Raw genomic sequence first — 21,233 nt, forward strand, 5'->3', positions numbered from 1 at the left:
GATAAGTCAGGCCCAGCCTAACTCAAGCCCGCAAAGAAATATGCACTGACAGGGCCCACTCTTGAACCAGCCTTGGCTCTTGTGTGTGCCTGCTTCCAAGGGCTAGATCCCAACTGTTCCCTCTCTCTATAAAGAAGTGCGCTGTGCAAATGCCAGAAGCAAGAACATACAAAACAATCTGTCACTTGAGCATGACCCGGTGGCTCTTGGAGCGTGGGGCCTGTGAGCTGAGGCAGCCGACGCAGCTCAGCCAGGGAGACTTACCACTCCACCTGCACTGGACCTGGCCACCGCCCCCGCCTCCGCCCCACCCCTGGGCCAAGTCTCCTGATAGCACAGGGACTTCGGGAGCAGGGAACAGGGCGGGGTGGGAGGTAGTGGTTAGCAGAAGCCCTGCTCTTGTCAGTTAGCCAGACTCGAACTTGAATTCCAAATCTGAGACTCACTGGTTGTGTGAACTTAGACAAGACCTTTCATCTCTGTCTCTCTCCTCATTTGGAAAATGGGAAAATAACAGTACCTCCACCTTATAAGAACGCAGGGTGGATACATGAAATGATGAGCGCATAGCACTTTAGGTGGTTGATTGATGTCAGTTCGAACTTGCTAGATGGTAGTTACAATCCTCCAACGGGGGCAATTCCTTCAACTCATTGCATTTCTTCTATTTCCTCCTGCCAACATGCCAATCTTTTTTGTAGCGCGGCCACTGTACCCCTTCCCCACTCCCTCCCTTCCTTCCTTTTGATGGAAGCCAACCTCATGAAACTCAACTCTTGACAGCAGTGGTAGGTGTCAGTCTATTGCCACTTTCCCGGAGGCTGGCCCCACCATGACGGGTCCTCTATGGGAGGCCGCTTGTCTTTCATATTATTACCATCTTAAATACAGAACCAAAAAATCCTCTGCACTTGAGGGCCACCTGGGCCAGAAGCAGCAATCTGGAGCAACCTATGTCTTTATAGGGCCATGCCTGCCAAGCCCATGATTTTCTGTGGCTCTCACCTGTGGCTCTCCTTTGTCCCCACCCCTCCAACTCTGCCTCTTCAATTTCACATGGCTTGAAGCCGATCCCCCCTTGTCTAGGGGCTTCCTTTGGCCCTGTAAATCCTGTCTCCTTTGAGGTCAAAAGTGGGGGCTCCTGGTGGCCTGCTACTAAGTTTTTCCTGATTCCTCTTACCCAGGACAGATTTGATTTCCGATCAGGGACTCAAAAACCTTCCAGCAGACTGCACGACTGACTCGGGAGCCTGGGGTCAGCCATGAACTCCTGTACTGGATTGTTTTTTCCTTTATGCCCTCTAGTTGAAAAGGGAGCTTACAAAAACCTTTTTTTTTTCTTTTTCCTTTGAGGATTGCAAAATTCATCAAATTTCTGCTAGACCAGTTTGTACTCTGGCTGCTCCTCTTGACTGAGTGAGAAACTGTTGTAAACATCTAAAGCCTCAGGCCCAGAAAGTCAGGAATAAAGCTCCTTTCTGTCTGTCTTTTCTGTCAACGCCTAGCGGATGTGGAACGCAAGGGCACTTAGGCCATTGCCCCTTTTATTCATGACAGCGGGATTCCACAGTTCAGGTGTGGGCTTCCACTTGTTCCTTCCCACCTGGTCCCAGTCAAGCCCCACTTCTCCCACATCGGCATCAGACAGACCCAACCAGGTCCCAATCCCGGCTCCGCTGCCTCCTACCTGAGTGCCCCTGGACCCGTCATTTCTCTTCCTCTATGCCTCAGTTTCCTCATCTGGTTAAACAGGGAAGGGGGACTACTCACTTTGCAGGATTGACTGGGAGGAATGAACAAGACAAGGAAAGCACACAGTAGGCGCTTAATCAATGGCAGCTTATTGGCAGTCACTGTGGCATTTGGAGATTCATTCCCCTCCCCTTCCTCTCCCACCTCTGGTCCATATCCTGAATCCAGCCCTCGGTGGCTGATCTTTCTTTTGAGTGTGTACCAGTCTCCACAGCCTGGTGGTTAAGTGCTTGGGGACAGGAACTGTGTCTTATCCTTCCCTATCATCTTGCCTCCCTAAGAGTAGGCAATCTATAGATACTTGTTGAATGGAATTGAATCGACATTTCTCATCCAAGGCAGCCTGGCTCTTTTATGAAGGTTCTACTATGAAGGTTCTACCAAGACTGTACTAAACAATCAATGGCAGCCTCTGTCTAGGCCCCAGGAAGACTCAGGGGTTTGTGTCCATCATTCTTTTTTTTTTTAAAGATTTAATTTATTTATTTGACAGACAGACATCACAAGTAGGCAAAGAGGTAGGCAGAGAGAGAGGAAGGGAAGCAGGCTCCCCGCTGAGCAGAGAGCCCAATGTGGGGCTCGATCCCAGGACCCTGGGATCATGACCTTTGCTGAAGGCAGAGGCTTTAACCCACTGAGCAACCCAGGTGCCCCTGTGTCCATCATTCTTAAAGCCCAGCTCCCTCACGCGGTCCTTAGCCAGCGAGACTTTACCTGCTGTCTGTGAATTCTGTGGGATCACCACCATGAATGGGGGGAGCCCTGCTCTTTGGGAAGATGGGTGGGTGCTGGGGGAAGAGGAGCTGGGGCCAGGGGGACACTCTGAGGAACACCTACCTGGCCTCACAGATCGCACCACCATGGGCCGCTCACTGCCAGCCATGAAGCCAAAGTCATATATAGGGTCTCGGTGAATGGTCACTTGTCAAAGCGTCTCTGTTGGCAGCTGCTCCCATTCCATAGCATTTGTGCTCTCTTCCTGCATCACATGACTGAGGGAAGGGGGAGATGGGAGCAAAACAAGATGCAAAGGCGACTAAGCCTCCTAACCGGCTGGAAGGGGACACGGAGGAGGGTGCTGGCCATGGCATATGGGGGCTTACACACTTGGCTTCCAGTGTCCTCTAGAATCAGCAGAGGCAACGACGGCCTCACAGTTCAGTTTGGAGAAAGAGGAATCTGGCAAGGAAAAGCCACTGTCTATGGGGCCAGAGCCAAAAGGAAAAAAAAAATCTGTTGCCACGGAACTTGACATTAGCGTCAGCCCTTTCCTCCAAGATACTAGGACTCTAGAAGGAGTCTAAGTGCAGGTATGTTATTCCAAAGGTTGACTGGCAGTGCCCGCTGAATTGGCTAGTGACTCCCTAAGGGAAACCAGAACCTCAAGGAAGGGACCACGAGGCGGGCAAGTAAGTGGGGGAAGGAAGGCGAAGTCACTTCAGAATAGCCCTTCATGAATTCCTTGGGCAATTTTAAACTCTGATATCCCTTAGGTTCTATATAAAAGCAAACTATTTAGATGGCGTATATAAACCAATGTGCTGATGCGGAGGACCATTACTGTACACACTCAGTCGTATGTCATGCCGACTTACTTCAGGTATTAGGACAACAGGAAAGTGGCTCCTATGGGTAAGCAGGGGAGCTGTGTCTCATGGCTGCCAGCAGATGTGAACCCCAATGGGCTGTGGGGAATCACTGCCCCGGTGCCTGGAAGGGACTTCACACAGCTCTCCCGATGTCCACAGATGGAGTCATTGAAGCTCAGAAAAGTTAACACGAGGACTTTAGAACGGTTCTACAGCAAGGACCAGGCTAAGGGCACAGGGACCGTGGAGTTTGGGAGGGCACCAGGTGCCAGAGGCAGGGAAGGAGGTAAAGAGGGCAATGAATGGCCAACGGGCAGGCCGGGGCAGGTGCAGGTGGAAAAGAGGGCACCAGAGCAAGAGGCTCGAAGAGTCTTAGCTCCAGGATGTGGCACCACTCAAGCCGCAGGAGAGTTCTGGTCTCACAAATGGGGCTGAGTTCCCTAGCCTCAGTGTGTGTATTCCTGAGAACCAAGGTTCCAGGCAGGGCCCGTTAAAACAAGATACAGAGGGGCAGGAGGTGATTAATCAAACTAGTATAAGGTTCGTAAAAGAGGTGGGAGGTTCTGACACGGGGAGAATGATTGCTGGCGAGCTCAGGATACCGGATTCCTCAGTTGCAAATGGTTTCAAGCGATTAGGTTGTTTATCAGGACACAAATTCGATAATTAGACTTTAGGATTATTTATCGGTGGTGGGGGGATGGTGGTGGTGGGAGATTTAGAGTAATTGTACAAAAAGGAAATACATGGTCTGGGGCTTGTCTCTTTCACAGAAGACCTCAAGAAGGAAGGCAGACCACAGCTGCCTGAATGCCAGTCACATCAACTCTGGCTGCACCCAACCAAGCCAGCTTGGGGGGTTTCTATCGTCCCTTAGGGAGGCAGAAGGGGCTGGCCAGGATGTAGTCAGGGCCCCTGAAGGCAAATTCAGAAACTGGCTGCTGCGCTCCCGCGCTCGTAGGACAAATGGTCACTTTCAATAGAAAGTCACTCAGAAGCTGGACCATGGCTGGCTGCTGTCCTAAGATAAGCACCCTCCCAGGACAGGGCCCTGATGACGGTGGCCCCAGGCTGGCACCTCTCTCATGTCTGAGCCAGGTGGGAGGCAGGAGCTTGGCCTCGAAGAGAGACAGCATCTTTCCTGCAGCTGCTATCTTGCCTCACCCCAGGGGCTGCTTCCAAAATGAGCCCCTCGCCTTCCTGTCTCTCATCTCATTGGCACCCGAAGGAGCCTCTTCTTAGAGTGACACCAGCTCCTTTCTGACATGGGCCCCAGCCAGGGCAGGCTGGAGGATGTGTGTGGAGAGCAGGGACACTGGCAAGGAACTCCCAGGCATGGGTTCCAGAACCACTCAGTACGCTGTCCTGAGCTCAGGACCCCCTGGTTGCTGCATGCTCCGTTTTGCTGCCTTTTCCTTTTTCTGAAGCCGGGCACACTTTACCCTTGGCAGGGCCGAAGGCCCCGCCAATAATGATGCAAAGAACCGCTCCTGGAGCCAGAAGAACCAGTGCACTAAGAGGCTTTTGTGACACAGGTGTTTTGCTTTCCTATTTTAACTCATGGTCATTCATCAACAAGTATTTATTGAGTGCCTACTCAGAGCTTCAAGGGACACATAAGTTACAGGGCTCTGCCCTCAAAGAGCTTCCAATCTAGTGTGGGGGAAGAAAGAGAGGTGTACACCGAACGGGAGAATCAGAGTGGTAACTAAGAACAGTAGCAAAGGTCCATAATTAAGGTCTGATTTTTTTACACATAGGCACCCCATCTACGCCCAGGGATCCCAGCTACTTCTAGAGCCGCAGACATGTCTCACTCCCAGGTGGGCCTGAAGCACATTCGCCCCTGGGCTGTCCCTAACCGAGCTGGACTAACTGTCCCCAATTGGATCCTCCCCGCTCCCCCAATCAGCAAGCAGACCTTCCCTTCCACTGCCTGAGCCTTCCCAAGTTATCTCGGGTCAGGGAAGGAACACCTCCATTACCAGACAGAAGGCGGTTTTACAACGCAAATGGAAGTCGGCCCTTCCCTCCTGGGGTCTGCATCTTTCAGGGACAGTAGTGCAGTCTCTCTGAAATTTTTGCTAAGTGCCTGGAGACTTGGGAGTGACAATGAAAGCAAGCGGTGATGGATGACAGGAGCTCAGCTGTCCACGGGTCACGTGGCTTCCCTCCTGGGGCGGAGGGGTGGGAGGCAATTTCACTTTGAAAGATGTTTGGTTTCTGATCTCTTCCAACAGGGCAATCGGGAACAAAATCATGGAGCAGCTGAAGCTTGTGGTCCTCCCTCCCCTACCCACCACTCCCACCCCAGCTTTGTTTCTGGGACCTGCTCTATGTTTCCAGACACGTACGATGCCTTTGTTCTGACCCCTGCCTACCCAAGTCCCCTGAAAGGTGTCCCTTCTCCCCGCTCCAGGCTTGCCTAGCCTTTCTCTTCTGCCTAATGATAATGACACTTTATAGCCAAGTGCTTCTTTTCATTTTTACACCCATTACCTCATCTGAGAAAAGGTGCTTTCACATCCATTATCTCTTCACAGTCTAACTATCCTGCCAGAGAGGCTTGGTGATTGCTCCTCCTTCATCCCGGCCTCCAAGCTAGGTGACAAAGTAGGGACCCACGGAGGCTAAGCACAATAACAACCCAGCTGGAGCCAGGTCTCTCTCGGGTGGGGCCCTCCATCCTGGCGTCCCCCCACCCCCACCCCGCCATACTGCCTACAGTCACACAGGGGCCTGGACCCTCTCTCTGGCTGTTCAGTCCTCACTGCAGGGCTGGCCTGGCCCCACGGCCAGCAGCACTCCACGTCCTGGCGGAGTCTGGAAGGCCGGCCCACGTCCTAATTAACCTGTCTCTGATCCTGTTCACTCAGCGTTGTTGGGAGAATGAAATGAGATCATGGCTACAGAAGCACTTTGGAAGGTTATACGCATCACATAGTTGTGGAGGCGGTGACATTAGCCATAGCCTTGATCTGGGTGGCTGGAGGGGCAGGGAGAGGAAGCTGAAGATAAACTTCACCAGCTTCCTGAAGCCCAGGCCCGTCCCCCATCAACTCCTTGCCTGCAAGAGGCAGCCCCACAGTGACTCGGTCCCCTTGCTCCCCAGGCAGCGCCATCCCTGATCCAGCTGTCAGGTGGCCTGGCTCTCTGTGGACACTGACACTAATTCCTCTGTGGGCTAAACGAATCCCTCCTTGCCATCCAAAGACAGACCACGAGCTGCAGTGCCTACCAACAACTGTTGTTAGGCAGGACATGGCTAAGGGGCAGGCGAACTGAGAAGATGGACTGGTTCGGAGCTAATGCTCTCTCCCGGGCACTTCTGAGCAGGAAGATAGAAATGTAACAGCTAGATTCCCAGGCATCAGCTTTCGGCTCTCCATCTCTCCTGGCCATTGGCTCCTTTTTCATTACATTTGGTTGGCTCCTTAGGGAGTCTTGTCACTCCCCTGGCAACTGGCAGGATTTGGAGCCATGTGGGACCAATTAGCCCTCTGATTCCAGTCACAGGAGCCGGGTTCTTCTAGAAGCTCCAGAGATCCAGCATGGCAGCTGGGCCGCCAGGAGAGGCTGTCTATTCCTGGTGTCGAGGATGGGAGCCCTGTCCTTGGGGTTCTGACGTCGCTGCCCTGAGTGTCCTCTTGTAAGGAGCTCGGGCATGAACTCTTCTTCTTCTTCTTCTTTTTTAAAGACTTTATTTATTTATTTATTTGACAGAGAGAGAGAGAGAGAGAGAGAGAGACCACAAGTAGGCAGAGCGGCAGGCAGAGAGAGGAGGAAGCAGGCTCCCTGCTGAGCAGAGAGTCCGATGCGGGGCTCCATCCCAGGACCCTGGGATCCTGACCTGAGCCGAAGGCAGAGGCTTAACCCACTGAGCCACCCAGGTGCCCCAACTCTTCTTCTTTTAAGGGGGCCTTGTTTTGGCTAGTTGCTCCTCACTCACTTGCATGCACATATAAATCACCTAGGGGTATTGCTACAATGATGCTGATGGAGAACTGGCTGAGATTCTAGCAAATTCCAGGGTGGTGCCCATGCTGCTGGTCCACAGACCACGCCCGGAGAAGCAAGGATCTAAAAAGAACTCAATTCTCAGACAATGGGAAGGTCACAGTCCGGTGGGAGGACAGAGGGGTTTTTATTTCACTGGGTTATGGCATCGGAGGCCCCGGTTAAAACAAAAATGCTTTCCTGGAAAAAGGACACATAAAATCATGCCAATGAAGGACTCACTGTCTGAACCAGGAAATAGGGAGGGCTCTAAGTGGATATGAAATAGGACAAGTAAGGTTGCATTAGGGAAAAGGAGAGGAATGGCTGGACAGAGTGGGCTTGAGTTAGCTCCACTGAAGAGTTTGGTCAGCAGAAGGACAGTCTGAGGACGCAAGACATCCAGGACTAAGGCCAGGAGGATGAACAAAGACAGGAAAGTGCAGAAAACAACTCTGTCCATATATGGCTTCACTCTGGTCCCACAACGACACATTTTACAGATGAGAAAACTGAGCTTTGGGAGGAGAGATTAAGCAACTCATTTTCCTACACCATTTCTGCCAAGAACCTGTGGCCTGAGCAGATGCCCAGCAGGTGACATCGAGGAGACCAGGTGGAAGGATTCAGCAGACCCCTCCTCCACAAGTGAAATGGGACACACCCCTGCACTCTGTCACAGTGTCCTCCCTTGAGTCACCCCAGCGGAGGAGACACGCTGCAGACTCAGAACTGACCTCTCACACGCCTCAAAGTCCACCCTCCCAGGCGGGGGCTTCAGCTCATAGGGTCTGACTATGGGCCCATCAACTTCAGTCATCACCAGAAAGATGTCCCCTCACCTCCGGTTGTCCCTTGGACACCTACACTCTCCTCTCCCCACAGTGGTCTGTTGACGCACTAATGGTACCCTTCCCCTCCCTTCCGACACTTCCATTATGCCCTCTGGAACTCTCAGTCAACAGCGAATTCTCCCACGTTGCCAGTTTCTTCTCTGAAAGGACCCTTCACCCTTCTCTCCCCACTAAGGCCTCATTTGTTCCTCGAGGAACAAACATCACTTGCCCACCAGTTCCCTCAAATGGAAGCTGGCTCCCCCCCCCAACACACATTCAGGTCTCAACACCTTCAGGACCTACACATGGGGGTAGGTGTCCTCCTTGCTTGCCAGTGCCACCTCCAGGCCAGTACTCCCCCTTCCTTTTGCCAGAAATCCTGCTCCTTTGAGGACCACGCCTGTGGCCCACTTCTACCATCCCATTTCCCCCATTACTGCTCTCTACAGCTTCCTGGGTAGCCCCACATTCACTGAGGACTTCAGTTCCTGGTTGCATGTGATCTTCCCCTCTACTCGGATCCCTACTCTGACAAAATATAACATGAACATGAAAGGTACCATTTTAGTCACTTTTTCAGGGTACAGTTCAGTGGCATGGACTTTATCCCATTGTTGGGCAACCATCACCACCATCCATCTCCAGAATCTTCTCATCATGCCAGACTGAAACTTGGGACATATAAAACGCCAACTCCCCATACCCCTCTCCTCTCCCCCCCAGTCCCCAGCAACTACCATTTTACTTTCTGCATCTATGAATTGGCCGAATCTCGGATTCTCACATAATCGGATGCATAGGACATTTGTAGCATAATGTCATCTGTGTTGTAGCATGGGTCATAATTCCCTTCTTCTGAAAGTTTAAATAATATCCCATATGTGGGACACCTGGGTGGCTCAGTAGGTTGAGCATCTGCCTTCAGCTCAGGTCGTGATCCCAGGGTTGTGGGTTCTAGTCCTGAGTTGAGCTCTCTGCTCAGTATGGAGTCGGCTTGTCCCTCTCCCTCAGTCCGTGACCCCCTCGCTTATGCGTTCTCTCTCTCTCAAATTAATAAATACAATCTTTAAAATCTTTTAAAAATCTTTAAAATCTTAAAAAAATAAAAAATATAAAAAAATAAATAATAAATAAATAATAATGTATACATGTGCCACATTTTGTTCATGTGTCAATGGACACTTGGCTTGTTCCCACCTTATGGCTCTTGTGAATAAAGATGCTGTGAACCTAAGTGTGCAAGTGTCTGAGTCCCTGCCTTCATGTCTTTCAGGATAGATACCCACAAGTGGTGTTGTTGGATCGAATGGCAATTCTAGGTTGAATTTTTTAAGGAATTGCTTTATCATTTTCTATGACAGCTGTGTGGCCAGCACTGTGCTAGCCACAGTGCCAACAGGTTCTGGTTCCTCCACATGCATGCCAACACTTGGTACTGTTCTCTGGTTTTTGTTTTTTGTTTTTTGATGATAACCGTCCTAGTGGGTGTGCCCACTCCAGCTCTTGATATCATTGTTGGTGAGCTGAGCATAGACATGATGATGGGGAGGCCTCCAACAACAGTTTCCTTCACTCAGTCACTCACTCCATCGTCACACCTAGACTTGGGGCGCACCACCTCCCTGGTCACCCTTCCAACATCCCATTCACTACTACTACCCCACTGGGGTGCCAGGGTGGCTCAGTGGGTTAAAGCCTTTGCCTTTGGCTCGGGTCATGATCCCAGGGTCCTGGGATTGAGCCCTGTGTCGGGATCTCTGCTCAGCAGGGAGCCTGCTTCCCTTCCTCTCTCTCTGCCTACTTGATATCTGTCTGTCAAATAAATAAATAAAATCTTTTTAAAAAAAGATTACACTACTACCCCATTTATCCTGCCAGTTTCCCTCCCCAGGACCCCCACTGCAGCAATAATCAGAAGCATCGTGATCGCTTATTCACTTCCCACTTGGTACTCCCTTTCCCTAGAAATCTCTTCCTCTAGTATTTGCATCGGCAAGATGACTGTGTCATCCTTCAGGTCTCTGATTAAATGTCATCTCCTCCAAGAGGCCTTCCTGGAGACTTTCTCCTAGTTGTTTACTTTCTTACTGTCCCCCAACCTCCTTCTTATCTTCATTTCCCTTCATGTTCAAATTAGAGCTCCTGGTCCACCATTATGATCATTCTCTCGTACCCACCTTCAACTCCCTTCTTTTCTTCTCCCTTTACTACTCTTGCCTTGCAAAACCTCATTCCGTGATGAAATCAGCTATATGCTTTCCCCATGCCTGCATCCAACTAGTTGAAGAAAAACCACGCAATTGGGTCCAAGGCTTTCACTTTATACACACTGTCTCCAACCTGGTGTGGGAAAACCATGCAATTGGGTCCAAGGCTTTGACTTTATACACACTGTCTCCAACCTGGTGTGGGCCCTCAGTGCTGTCTGGCCACCACTTTCTCACTCTCTCAGATGACTATATCATAGCTCCTCCTCTCTCCTCGATCTTCCACACCTCTCCCCCTCCCCCACTGGCCCCAACAAACCTCAGCTGATGACCTTGCCCCGTATGTGACTGAGAAAACGTGAACCATCAAATGAGAGCTACCCCAACCCCTTCATCTTACCAACACCATATCTATACTGCACCCCACCTATTTCTGAACCCATGATTCCCTTTCCCCTCCAATGAAAACGGGTGATGTTTCTTTTCTTCTACCAATGGCAGGTCTCTCCATTTATGCTCTGGTCCCATCCCCTCATCTTCTCAAGGATTTTGCTCCTTTGGGCATTCACTCTCTTCCCTAAATCATGGAGTTCTCCACCTCTCTGGAATCATGCTAGCATGCTGATGAAAATCACCCATTCTTAAGAAAATAAACAAATCACTTCCCTCCACTCTATGGTCCCCTTACACAGTCTCTTTGGCCCGCTCCCCTTCACAGCAAAACTGCTCAAGACTTTGCTACACCAATCTCTCCACTTTGTTATCTGCCACTTGTCCCTCGATCCCCTATTATCTGCCTTCCACATCCATTACTCCCCAGAGTCGTCCTTGTTAGGGTCACCAGTGGCCTTCAAGGTCAATTCTCCATTCTCATCTTACTCAACCTCTCCCTGGCCGTGGACAGAGTTGGCCGGTCCCTCAGGGTGCTCTCCTCTCTTGACGTCTGCGATGATCTCCTGAGTCTCCAACAACCTCTCTGCTCGCTTTTTTTTTGGGCCTTTTCTCGTCTCTTTTATGGGCTTCTCCTCTGCTACTTAACTACTGGATATTGCCATGCTTCCTGACTCAGTCCCAGGCCTTCCCTCCTCTGCTCTCTTTCCAGGTGATCTCACCAGTCCCCTGGCTTTAAGTACAACCCATATGCACACAATCCCACATTCTCAGTCTACCTCCACCTTCTCTGTGAGTTCCCAAACTCTTATTTCCAATGATCTATTCCAACATCTCGGCTTTGGTGACTCACAGGGATATCAAACTTAAGATGTCCCAAGCTGAACTCTCAATTTTCTTTTCCCCTCTCGCCTAGGCCTCGCTCAGCCTTCCTCATCTCAGTACGTGGCACCATCATCTCTTTAATGACTCAAGCCAGAAACCTCAGAGTCATCCTGGAGTCCTGTCTCTCCCTTTCCATCACCATCCCCTCCCCCGCCCCCCAACAGCAAATCCCTCAGTAAGTCTTGTCGCTCTTCCTTCACAACCTGCCCAACTCTCCCCATCTCTACGGCTATCACCTTGTTCAAGCAACCATCATCTGTCCCCTGGATTCCTGTAGCAGCCTCCTTCCTGTTCTCCCCGTGGAGATAATACCAAGTCCAAATCAGATCCTGTCGCTCCCCTGCTTAGAACCAACCCCAGAGACCTCTTCCGCTACAAGTGGATAACATCTAGACTCTTCTCTCCTGGCCTACAAGAGGCCCAGTGTGGTCTCCTCCTGCCCTCCTTGCCAGACCCCCTCTCATGCTATTCTTACTCTTGCCTGTTACAGTCTGGCCAAATTGGCCTTTTTTCAGTCTCTGAACACATCCAGTTCTCTGCCACCTCAAGGCCTTCCTGCTTGGTATTCCTTTTTCCTATGGAAACCTCTCTCTCCAATCTCTACATGCCTGATCTTCCACCCTTCAGGTCTCCACTCATATGTCACCTCCTCATAGAGGCCTTCCCTGAGAACTCTGGCCTGGTGATTCCCATTGCTACAGCTTTTTCATTTCCTTCAGGAGACTCATCACGATCTATATTCATTTATGTGATTATTTGTCTATAAACTCCCTAAGACTATTGACTGGGTCTCTTTTGTTCAACATTGTGTCTCCACCAACTAGTATGGTACCTGGCACCTAGGAGGTGACTAATAAATATTTTCTAAATTGGTCGATGGACACATGGGTTGGAGTGATTTTGAAGCGTACAGATCATGATTCTTTGGGCAGTCCATGTGATGCATTACCGAACGCCTACTGCTCTGTCTCAGCCTGTGAAAGGTTTCTGGATGGGGAGTCTGGCCAGTGAGAGAAGCTCCTTAACATCTTTGGGCAGAGACAAAGGCAGGGAGGGATCCGAGGGAAAGGAAAATTCTGGGAGGGCTACGATCTAAGAAGAGATGGAAGCTGGCATGGCTCCAGTCCTTTTGGGGACCTGAGGGTGGGAAATCTAACAGCTACTCCTTCTCAGAGAAGGAATGTTTCTTTTAAGGGCAAACAACTCTCCTTTCAGAATGGCCAGAGGTCTGTGTGGCGGGGGGGTGTGGGCAGGCTGACTTCGGATAGCCCTTCCCATTCTTGGCAGTTTCTGGGTAGAAGATCTGTTTCTTTTTCTGAGGGTTGCCTCCCTCCCTCTGTTCCTCCAGGTCTTCATGGCCCTGCAACTTCCTCCTCAGCTGAGCCTGGAGAGGCATCTTCTGGAAAACCTGCTGGTGTCTGGATTCATTTTCTGGTTGTCCAAACAGTTGCTTTTCCCCAGTGGGCTGGAATGGAGAACACCTGTCACCCGTTCTGGCAGCTCAGGAGGGGCAGGGAGAGAGACAAAGGCTGTTTGTCCTTCCACAAACACCTGGAAGCCCGGAGTCACCTCACAAAAGACTGACCCTTTGATGCTTCTGGGAGGACATTGTGGGGGACCTCTGGGAAGCGCCCCCCTCCTCCCTACTGCTCCCCTCAGGGGCTACGCATCCTGTAGCCTCAGACACATTGTCTAATAGGCCCAGACACGCTCCTAAACCCTTCCTGCTGGGGCTGCCAGCCCAGTGACAGTTGTGAGGCCTGTGCCAGATGTGAGGCTGATGCCATATGGCACCGCGGGTCACAAGGTCTAAAGTGGCTGCCTCTGAGCTGTGGCAGAATTAGTGGGGAGGTCCTCGCATTTGAGTCCCCACTCACCTGTCACCGGCAGAGATGGGGGGAGGGGGAACTGGAGCAATGGACTCCTCACAGGAGCTGAGAGGAGTTGTTGTGTCCTTCCGGAGAGCCCTGGGGACCCCCGCCCCCACTGTCCACATACCACTGAAGACTTCCACTTCCGAGGGAGGGAAAGGCAGAGACTGAGCCAGACCCTGGGGAGAGGACAAGGAATGGAGGGGAAGATAGCTGGGTGGGAAAGGGGGCCAGACAGGTCCGGGGTGGGGGGAGGGGGCATGACAAGAGGCAGAGAAAAACACAGATGTGGAGAAGTGAGACAAGAGGATGGCCTCCAAGACAGGGAAGGAGAAAGGACCTGATTGAGGAAGGCAAGCCTGGCATGGAACCCTTGGCCACCAACTCCAGTCTGCATTAGCCCTTTGTAGGTTGCTCTTTAAATGCCCAGGTCACCCCCCAGCTCTGCCCTCAGTCTCTTGCAGCCATGAGAGGGCCACATGGCGGGCAGCGAGAACCTTCTGCTACAGGACTTGGGGGGACCAAGCTCCTTGGGGGAAGAGCACTGTGACTACGCACCACTGACACCACTGACGGCCCTGCCCGTCTCATGGATGGGGCCATGGTGAGCCAGGCGGCCCCTCTGAAACAGCCTGAGGAAGACACCCAGGACGCCATCCGAACTCGGCCTGATTCCCCAGCCGCCAGAGGCTGTGCTTTTTTCTTGTGAAACAGGATGAACTCAGTTGGAGAAAATCAGAAGGGGAGAGGATTCCAGAAGGTGGGAGGGAATGGTCATGATGGGAAAAGTAGAATTGGCAGAGAAGGGAGCAGCAGACCTGAATTCTTCCCCTCAGTGAGCACGTCTCTCCGAGGCCAGGCCGGGTGGCAGTGCTCTGGCACAGAATGCTAGGCCAGGAGAGGGTCCCTGGCCACCCAGCTCTCTCTCTCTCCTCTTGGATCCTAGTCGCTAGTCTGCCAAGGGCTGAACTGTAAACAAGGCTTGGAGGCCTGAGAGGGGGAGCAGGTGTGGGCAGGAGCTGCTGGGAACATCCCAACAAGTGGCTGCCTCCAGCAGCCAAAGATCCAGGGCTCAAATAGCGCCCTTCAGGGGGCTGCCTGGCAGGTTCTGGCTGTACAGGGCTCCCAGCAAAGCCTCCTGAAGCCAAACAGGGGCCTCCTTGGCTGGCTGGCTGTGCAGTCTCCCTCCTCTTCGTGAGGCTGTCAGGCACTGATGGCCTGGGCCACCAGCCTGGGATGCCTCCAGGCCCTGACTCTGGTCAGACGGCCAAATCCCACAGTTGGCATGGACCTGGGAGGTTATTTACTTCACCCTTGCCCACCCTCTACAGACTTCCAGAAGCAGCAGGGAAAGGCTTTCTAGAGAAGGGTCTGCCTTTGGGCAAGTCCGCAGGGCGGGAATGGAGAGCATGCTGGTCTGGAGACAGAAGGGAGTAGGGGGGCCATGGCAGGGGTGTGAAGATGACAGCGGGAGTGGGGGAGGGGGTGGGAGTGTGGGGGAGGGGGTGGAGGGAGCGGTGGGCCAGGAAGCAGGGAGCTGAGCCAATGCAGGGAAATGGAGAGTAAACATTTGCTCCTCTCCTCCCTCGCTCTCTCCCTCTGTCTCATATGGCTCTGCTGGGGCAGAAGGTCTTCTCCCCAGTGCCCCCGTGGGGTGCCTGTGAGGAGATGGGCAGGCCAGTCTAGTTATATCTGGACAAAGAAAGGCCTATCTATCCCGTGGCTTTGCCTCCATGTCCGTCTGCCCTCTCCTTGCCTGACACGACGCAGGTGGTATCTGAAACCCAGGCACCATGCCCAGCAGGCACCAGGCTGACCTCCTGGGAGGGAGCAGACGGGAGCAACCCTCGGCTTCCCTCCCTGTGCTCTGTCTTTGCGCTGTCGCTCTCCCTGCAGGAGTACCTGGGTGGGGGCAGTGCAGGAATCAGGCCAAGAAACAGCTCCATAAAAGAAGTTATGTGAGCAGAGGCCTGGTAAGTTCCTATCACCCAGCCTGGAGGTGTCCTGAGGTGCCAAATACAGCTTCAGGAGCAGAGCCCTTCTATTCTGCCTGATTGCCTCTCCCCACTGAGAAGGAGGAAGGAATGGTAAGGTCTTTCCTAAAGAAAAGGGAAGAGCCTATGGAATCAGAAAAGGGGGAGGGAGGTTGGTGGACCCCCTGCCTAAGAATATAAGCCAAGGGCATGAGCAGGTTCAGAGTTAGTATCTCGAAGAGCATGAGCAAGCACCCAAGCACTCTGCCCTTCTCCTGTGATGTTAGTCTGGGGTGGGGGGTGCCTGTTTCCTGGAGGTGGGGACAGTCAATTTGCAAACTTCAAAGAGACTGTGGGCTTGTCTCCGGTGGGGATGGTGGCGGTAAGGAGATTGCGCCCTACTCTCCAACCAGGCTTGGGGAGAGACAGAATCCTAGGGGATCCTGAGAGCTTGCAGGCTCCCTACTCAGCAACACAGATTCAAAAACGGACCCCAGAGTTGACTCACTAAGGTAGAGAACCAGAATCAGGCATTTCAGAAAAGAAGAGAGAAGGGTAAGGAAAAAAAGGTGTTTTTTGTTTTTTTCTGTTTGTTTGCTTTTGTTTTGTTTTTGTTTTTCTTTGCCTGAGCTTCAGTCACCCAGAACGTTCTATTAACCAGAGAAGCCCTTCCCCAGGCATTCAGGTTTTGGGGTTTTGGCATTTCAGTGTATTTGTAATTTTTTCAGTGATTAAAATCTACAGAGCTGGGACTCTGTTCCAGAACAAGGTAAGCTCTGTTTCTGCCACCCTTCTTGTAAGGAGAATAAGACGGAGTCTCTTGCTTGAGCACAGGCTCTGCCCACCAGTTTTTAGATACATTCACTCAAGCATGCGTTATTCATAGATTCAACAAAAATTTACCAAGTACCTGCTATGTGCCCAGGCCTGGTGCTGAGTACTAGAGACAAGAAGAGAAAATAGGCCCTTGAGGGAGGCTGCAGTCTGGAGTGGGGGGTGTGGGGGGGTGTGGGGGGTGTGGGAGGTGTGGGGGGCGTGGGGAGTGTGGAGGGTGTGTGGGGGGGAGGGCAGGTATGTGAACAACATAAAACCATGTGTCACCTGGAACCACAAGGGGCAGCAGAGGATGTGAGGAGAGTCCAGAGGAGGGCCCGTTGCTTACTACCCCCACGAATTCCAGCAGACACCCACCCTGCCAGGCTAAGCTGAATGGGGAAGGTGAAGAGGAGGAGTCCAGCCAATGGTCAAGGCAGAGAAGGACATTCCAGGAAAGGAATGTCAAAAGTGACAGCAAACAAATAATAAGGAGGATTTAGGAAAGAGGGAAACTTCTAGGTATTTGAGCCACTGCAATGAAAAGAAGAAATCAGAGAACCAATTCAGGCAAAAGTGAAGGGAGTCTTCAGTTTCTGGTTGCAGGAATGAGGGCAGAGGACTTATGTGACCCACAGGTTCCTTTCACGCGGCCTTGTGAGATGATGTGCTGCACTCAGAAGAGTGCCACACTGACAGCCAGGGACACCGCCCAGCCCTTGGGTCATCAGCCATGCACCCTATGTACTACCCAAAAGGTACACATGGGAGGCCCCCCCACCACATCACAGAAGGAAGAGGGAAGGTTAGACCACCCGCAGATGCACTGAGACGCACCCATGGTAATGGAGACCAAAGTCACAACGCTTCCATACCCTATTATGCCCACACTGAAGACTGCCTGCGGAAGCCAGCTCTATCCAATGGGCCGGGGCCCATGGTGGGGAGCTAGCTATCAGCAGAACCACAGCAGAAACACAAGTGAAGCAGGAAGAGCCCCTCCCCTTGGGACCTGGCCACATTCTGTTCAGCCCATGGGGACTACCCTGGGGGAAGGAGGGAGGACTTATTAACAAGCGCTGGGCAATTCTACTAGGCAAGTACAGACAGTGTTTCTGCTGCTGGAATCCTGGCCAAGAAACAAGCCCCCTCTCCCTCCCCAGGAGGTGGGAAGACAGCTTTGCTCAGCATTGCAAGTAAGGCTCCAAAAACTTTTCAGAAAATAATTCCTAACAGAGGTACTCAGATAGAGCCATAATGTTGGATTAACAACTCCAAGCCAGCAGACCAGACACTTGTCTAATTAATAAAACTTATAAAGCAGAACAACTTATTGATGTTACAGGCACGACATTAAGTAGTACAACAAAGCCCAGATCCACGCAGAATGCTGCATGTTCTTTAGGAAACCCTTTCTTCTGCAACCTGTACGATCCCTTCTTTCATACCAACCGGGGCTCAGGAAAAGAGGGAACAGCGCAGAACTCCAGGCAACTGGCGAGGGTGGGGGGCAGCTCAAGGGGCCCAGCTGGGGTAGAGGAGAAGTGATGGGGGCATTTCTGCTTCTGGCACACATCTCCCAAAGCTTAGCTCCCGTCTGGGCTCCGGAGGTAGTGGATCCGGGCTGGAATCCCAACTCTGAGGCAAGTTACTCAAGCTCCCGAGTCTCAGTTCCCTCATCTGTAAAAGGGGGCTCCTGCTAGTACTTCCTTCAACCCACCTCCGTAAAGATTGATTATACAAAGTGAGTGCTCCATAGATCATGGCTATTAGCAATGATTATTAGATAAGCACCTACCAACAGGGTCTGCCTTCCTGTTGCAGCCCACTTGGTCTGCCTTTCCCCAAAGAACGTAATGAGGGTGGTCCAGAGCCCTGACCTCAGGTCTCCAAAAGGACTTAGCTTTTCTGTGGGGGAAAACGAACCACTTTCCTACTTCGGCAAAACCCATTTCTCTGAACATTTCTAGCGGTTAACAGTGGGGCTGCTGAAGTAAGACAGGGTGGAAATTCCAGCTCTGGTTCTCACCGGCTGCGGGGACCTGGGGCTTGTCCACCTTTCAATTTCCGTCTTTTCCATTTCCTCATCTGTCAAATGGGATAATAGGAGGATCTATCTCCTGGAAGTGGGGGGGTTGGGTTGTGAAGATTAAATATAATACATGCCCAGCACTTTCAACTGTGACAGGCACACAGAAAGCTCTGACTGAGTGCCAGCTACCTTCCTTATCGTACCAGGATTCTTACTGCTACCTAAAGGGCTTGTTAGCACAATGCTGGGCACAAAAGCGATCAGTACCTACTGTGATCATCCCTACCGTCAGTAAAGATGAGTGACTGGTGGCAGAAGAAGGAAGGGGGATCTTTTCTGAGCATGGGTGGCACTAAGTGACTTAGGATAAACTCACCTTTGTGATCTCAGCTGCCCCCCTCCCCCGTATTGTACACAGATCAAGAAGAGAAAGTGGCAGGTATGTGCCTGCATGTCCCGATCTGCCAAGGTTTCTACAAGTAACGCACCACTTCATGGGATGATCTTGTTTCTCGGCCTCATGATGCTGCGTGAGCGCTGAGAGCACTGCAAGGAGGGCAGGCCGGCGAGGGGGCCGAGGCCCTGGGGAAGCCAGGGTCTTGGGTACAGGAAGCCTGGAAGCCCGGGCGCTGCCAACACGGAGTGGAGGAGAGGGGAGCTCCTCTCTCAGGGGCAGGTGGGAGGGTGGTGGGAAAGATAGGCTGGGGCGTGGAGGGGGGGAGCCCTGCATAGGAGGAGCGGGGGGAGGGGGCCCGAGCCCCGGGAGGGGTCGCCCCTGCCCCCCTCGCCAGGGACTGCCCTCCCGGCTTCCCGCTCTCCTCGCTCCTGCTCGCCCTCCTCGCTCCTCCCCTCCGGCGGAAAACTTCCTGCTCGCGCCGCCACTTTTCCACGGGCGTCCACATCCTCAGCCCCGCGCATCCTGTCCTCTAGTCTCCTCGCGGGCGGTGCGGAGAAGGGGCCCCGCGGGCTCCCTGGGGGGCTCTGGGCCGGGTGGAGGGAGGTTGGCTCCCGACGCGCCAACTCCCGCCATTGACAGCGGGCGCCGAGGGGGCGCGCGCCCGGGACCGGGGGGTCCCGGAGTCACTCTGAGGGGCCGGCGGGGGCCCAAGCGCTCCGCTGCCGGGCCCCGGCCCCCCACTCCCATCCCGTCCCGTCCCCTGCAGCCCCCAGCCTCCGCAGCCGGATGCCACGCTTTCCGGCCCCTTCCCAGGCAAGCCCGACCCCGGCTGCTCGGAGTGCCGTACTTACTGTCGGCGCCCTCTCTGGGCCGGGGCTGGGCTGCTGCCCGGCCCCGGGAGCCCTGTCGCCGTCTGCCCCTCGCGCTGCCCCGGGCTGTGCCCCGCGCCGACCGTAGCGGCCGCGGCGTCTGTAAGAAGAGAAAGATCACGACTGCCTTAGAAACCCAGCCCCTGCTGTGACTAGAATCTTAAAGAAGGAGGCGACTGGCTCGGCCCCAGAGCCGCGGCTGAGGTGGCGAACTAGCGAGGCCTCTGGTAAACACGGCGTCTGCTGCCTCTCGGCAGCCCGCAATCCGCCGCGGAGGAGCCCCCCTCCCGTCCTCCCCCCTCCTCCGGCCGCGGGGCGGGGGGGGGGGCGGGGGAGCCGGGGAGGGCCGGTGCGGATAATCCAGCTGCGGCCAGGCGAGCATTTGGACCGGCCCCCGTGCTCCACATCTATTTTCCCACTCGGGCATCCTCCCCAGCTCGTAGAAATTAAAACCGACGTCCAGGGGTCGAAGCAAATAACCTCAGATACACGGGCTAGTAATAAGTGGGGAGATCTCAGGTTCGCTGACGCCTGCCTCAAAAGCCCCTCGGTGCTGCTGCAAAGCAACATTTGAATACCCAAGTCTCCACTTCCCGTTTCCCCCTTTCTGTGACAGGACTTGTGATAAGTAGCGACTCCAGCCGATTTGCTGGGGACGGTGGAGGTGGGGGCCCCGGGAAGCAGGATACTTACTGTCTGCAGCGCCGGGTGCCAGGGAGTGGCCATCCCTCTCTACCTCAGATGAGTCACCTACTGTGTGCCTGGCCTTGTGGGACACCGGAGAAGGTAGAGGACTTAGTCCTGGTCCAGGTGCTATACAAGAGATAGGCACTGAGCCTGGGAGGTCTGGGTTACGCTAGAAGGATCGAAATTGGGGGTGGGGGGTGCAGAGGCCCTAAGGGAGCCAGCAGCCAGTGTTCTCACGGAGCCTCTGGCAGGGACAGGGGGAGAGAAGAGACTCAGAAGGGCGCCGTGTGGAGGGTATTCCTCCTATAGGGCTGATTGTGACTCCTTCCTGGTCCCGGAGTGAGGGCCCACATCACTCATTCCTCTTTCAAGTGTGTGTAGAAAGCAGCCAGTGGGGAGATTAAGCCTTGTGGGTTCCCTAAGGGAGCTACCCTCATCTTCCTACCTTGACAGTGACATCTGTGAAATGGGAACCATCTCTTACTTCTTCCTTTTTGGTCAAAACAATGAGACAACACAGTATTCCCACCCTTTCATTCCGATCACACAAAAAAGAGCAGTCTGTAGTCCACTCTGCCTCATTCCTGCTTATCCACTCAGTCATTCATTTAGCAAACTTTATTAGCCTCTCTTTATGCCAGACAGCATGCCAGATGCTGGGCACCTCCATGATTCTGTGGGGGCGTCCGCACCCATGGGAGGGGGGAGGCACACAGGACTGGAAGTTTGGAAACAGATTTTAAGTCCCAGTTCTTTGCCTAAATAGTTGTGTGACCCTGGATGAGTAAAGTATCCTTTTGAGACCTCAGTTTTCTTGTTTGTCCAACAGAGGTAATAACACCTTCCTGTCCTAATTCACGGGGGTGTTTGTGAGGCTCAATGGACATAATGGTTGCGAAGGAGCTTTGAAAAGTATAAAGCCACTAGACAAATGTC

General features: G+C 52.9%; 1 protein-coding gene across 1 annotated transcript in view; it reads right to left on the reverse strand.

Moving 5' to 3' along the window:
• FRMPD3 (FERM and PDZ domain containing 3) overlaps positions 1-19,642 on the reverse strand; it is a 75,448-nt gene extending 55,806 nt beyond the window's left edge. Inside the window, exon 1 of the mRNA XM_044235417.1 lies at positions 19,593-19,642. The gene's annotated coding sequence lies outside the window, so the exon portion shown is untranslated. The remainder of the gene's footprint in view (positions 1-19,592) is intronic.
• Positions 19,643-21,233: the final 1,591 nt, after the last annotated feature.

Source organism: Neovison vison, chromosome X (genome assembly GCF_020171115.1).
Source record: "Neovison vison isolate M4711 chromosome X, ASM_NN_V1, whole genome shotgun sequence".
NCBI classification, from domain to species: domain Eukaryota; kingdom Metazoa; phylum Chordata; class Mammalia; order Carnivora; family Mustelidae; genus Neogale; species Neogale vison.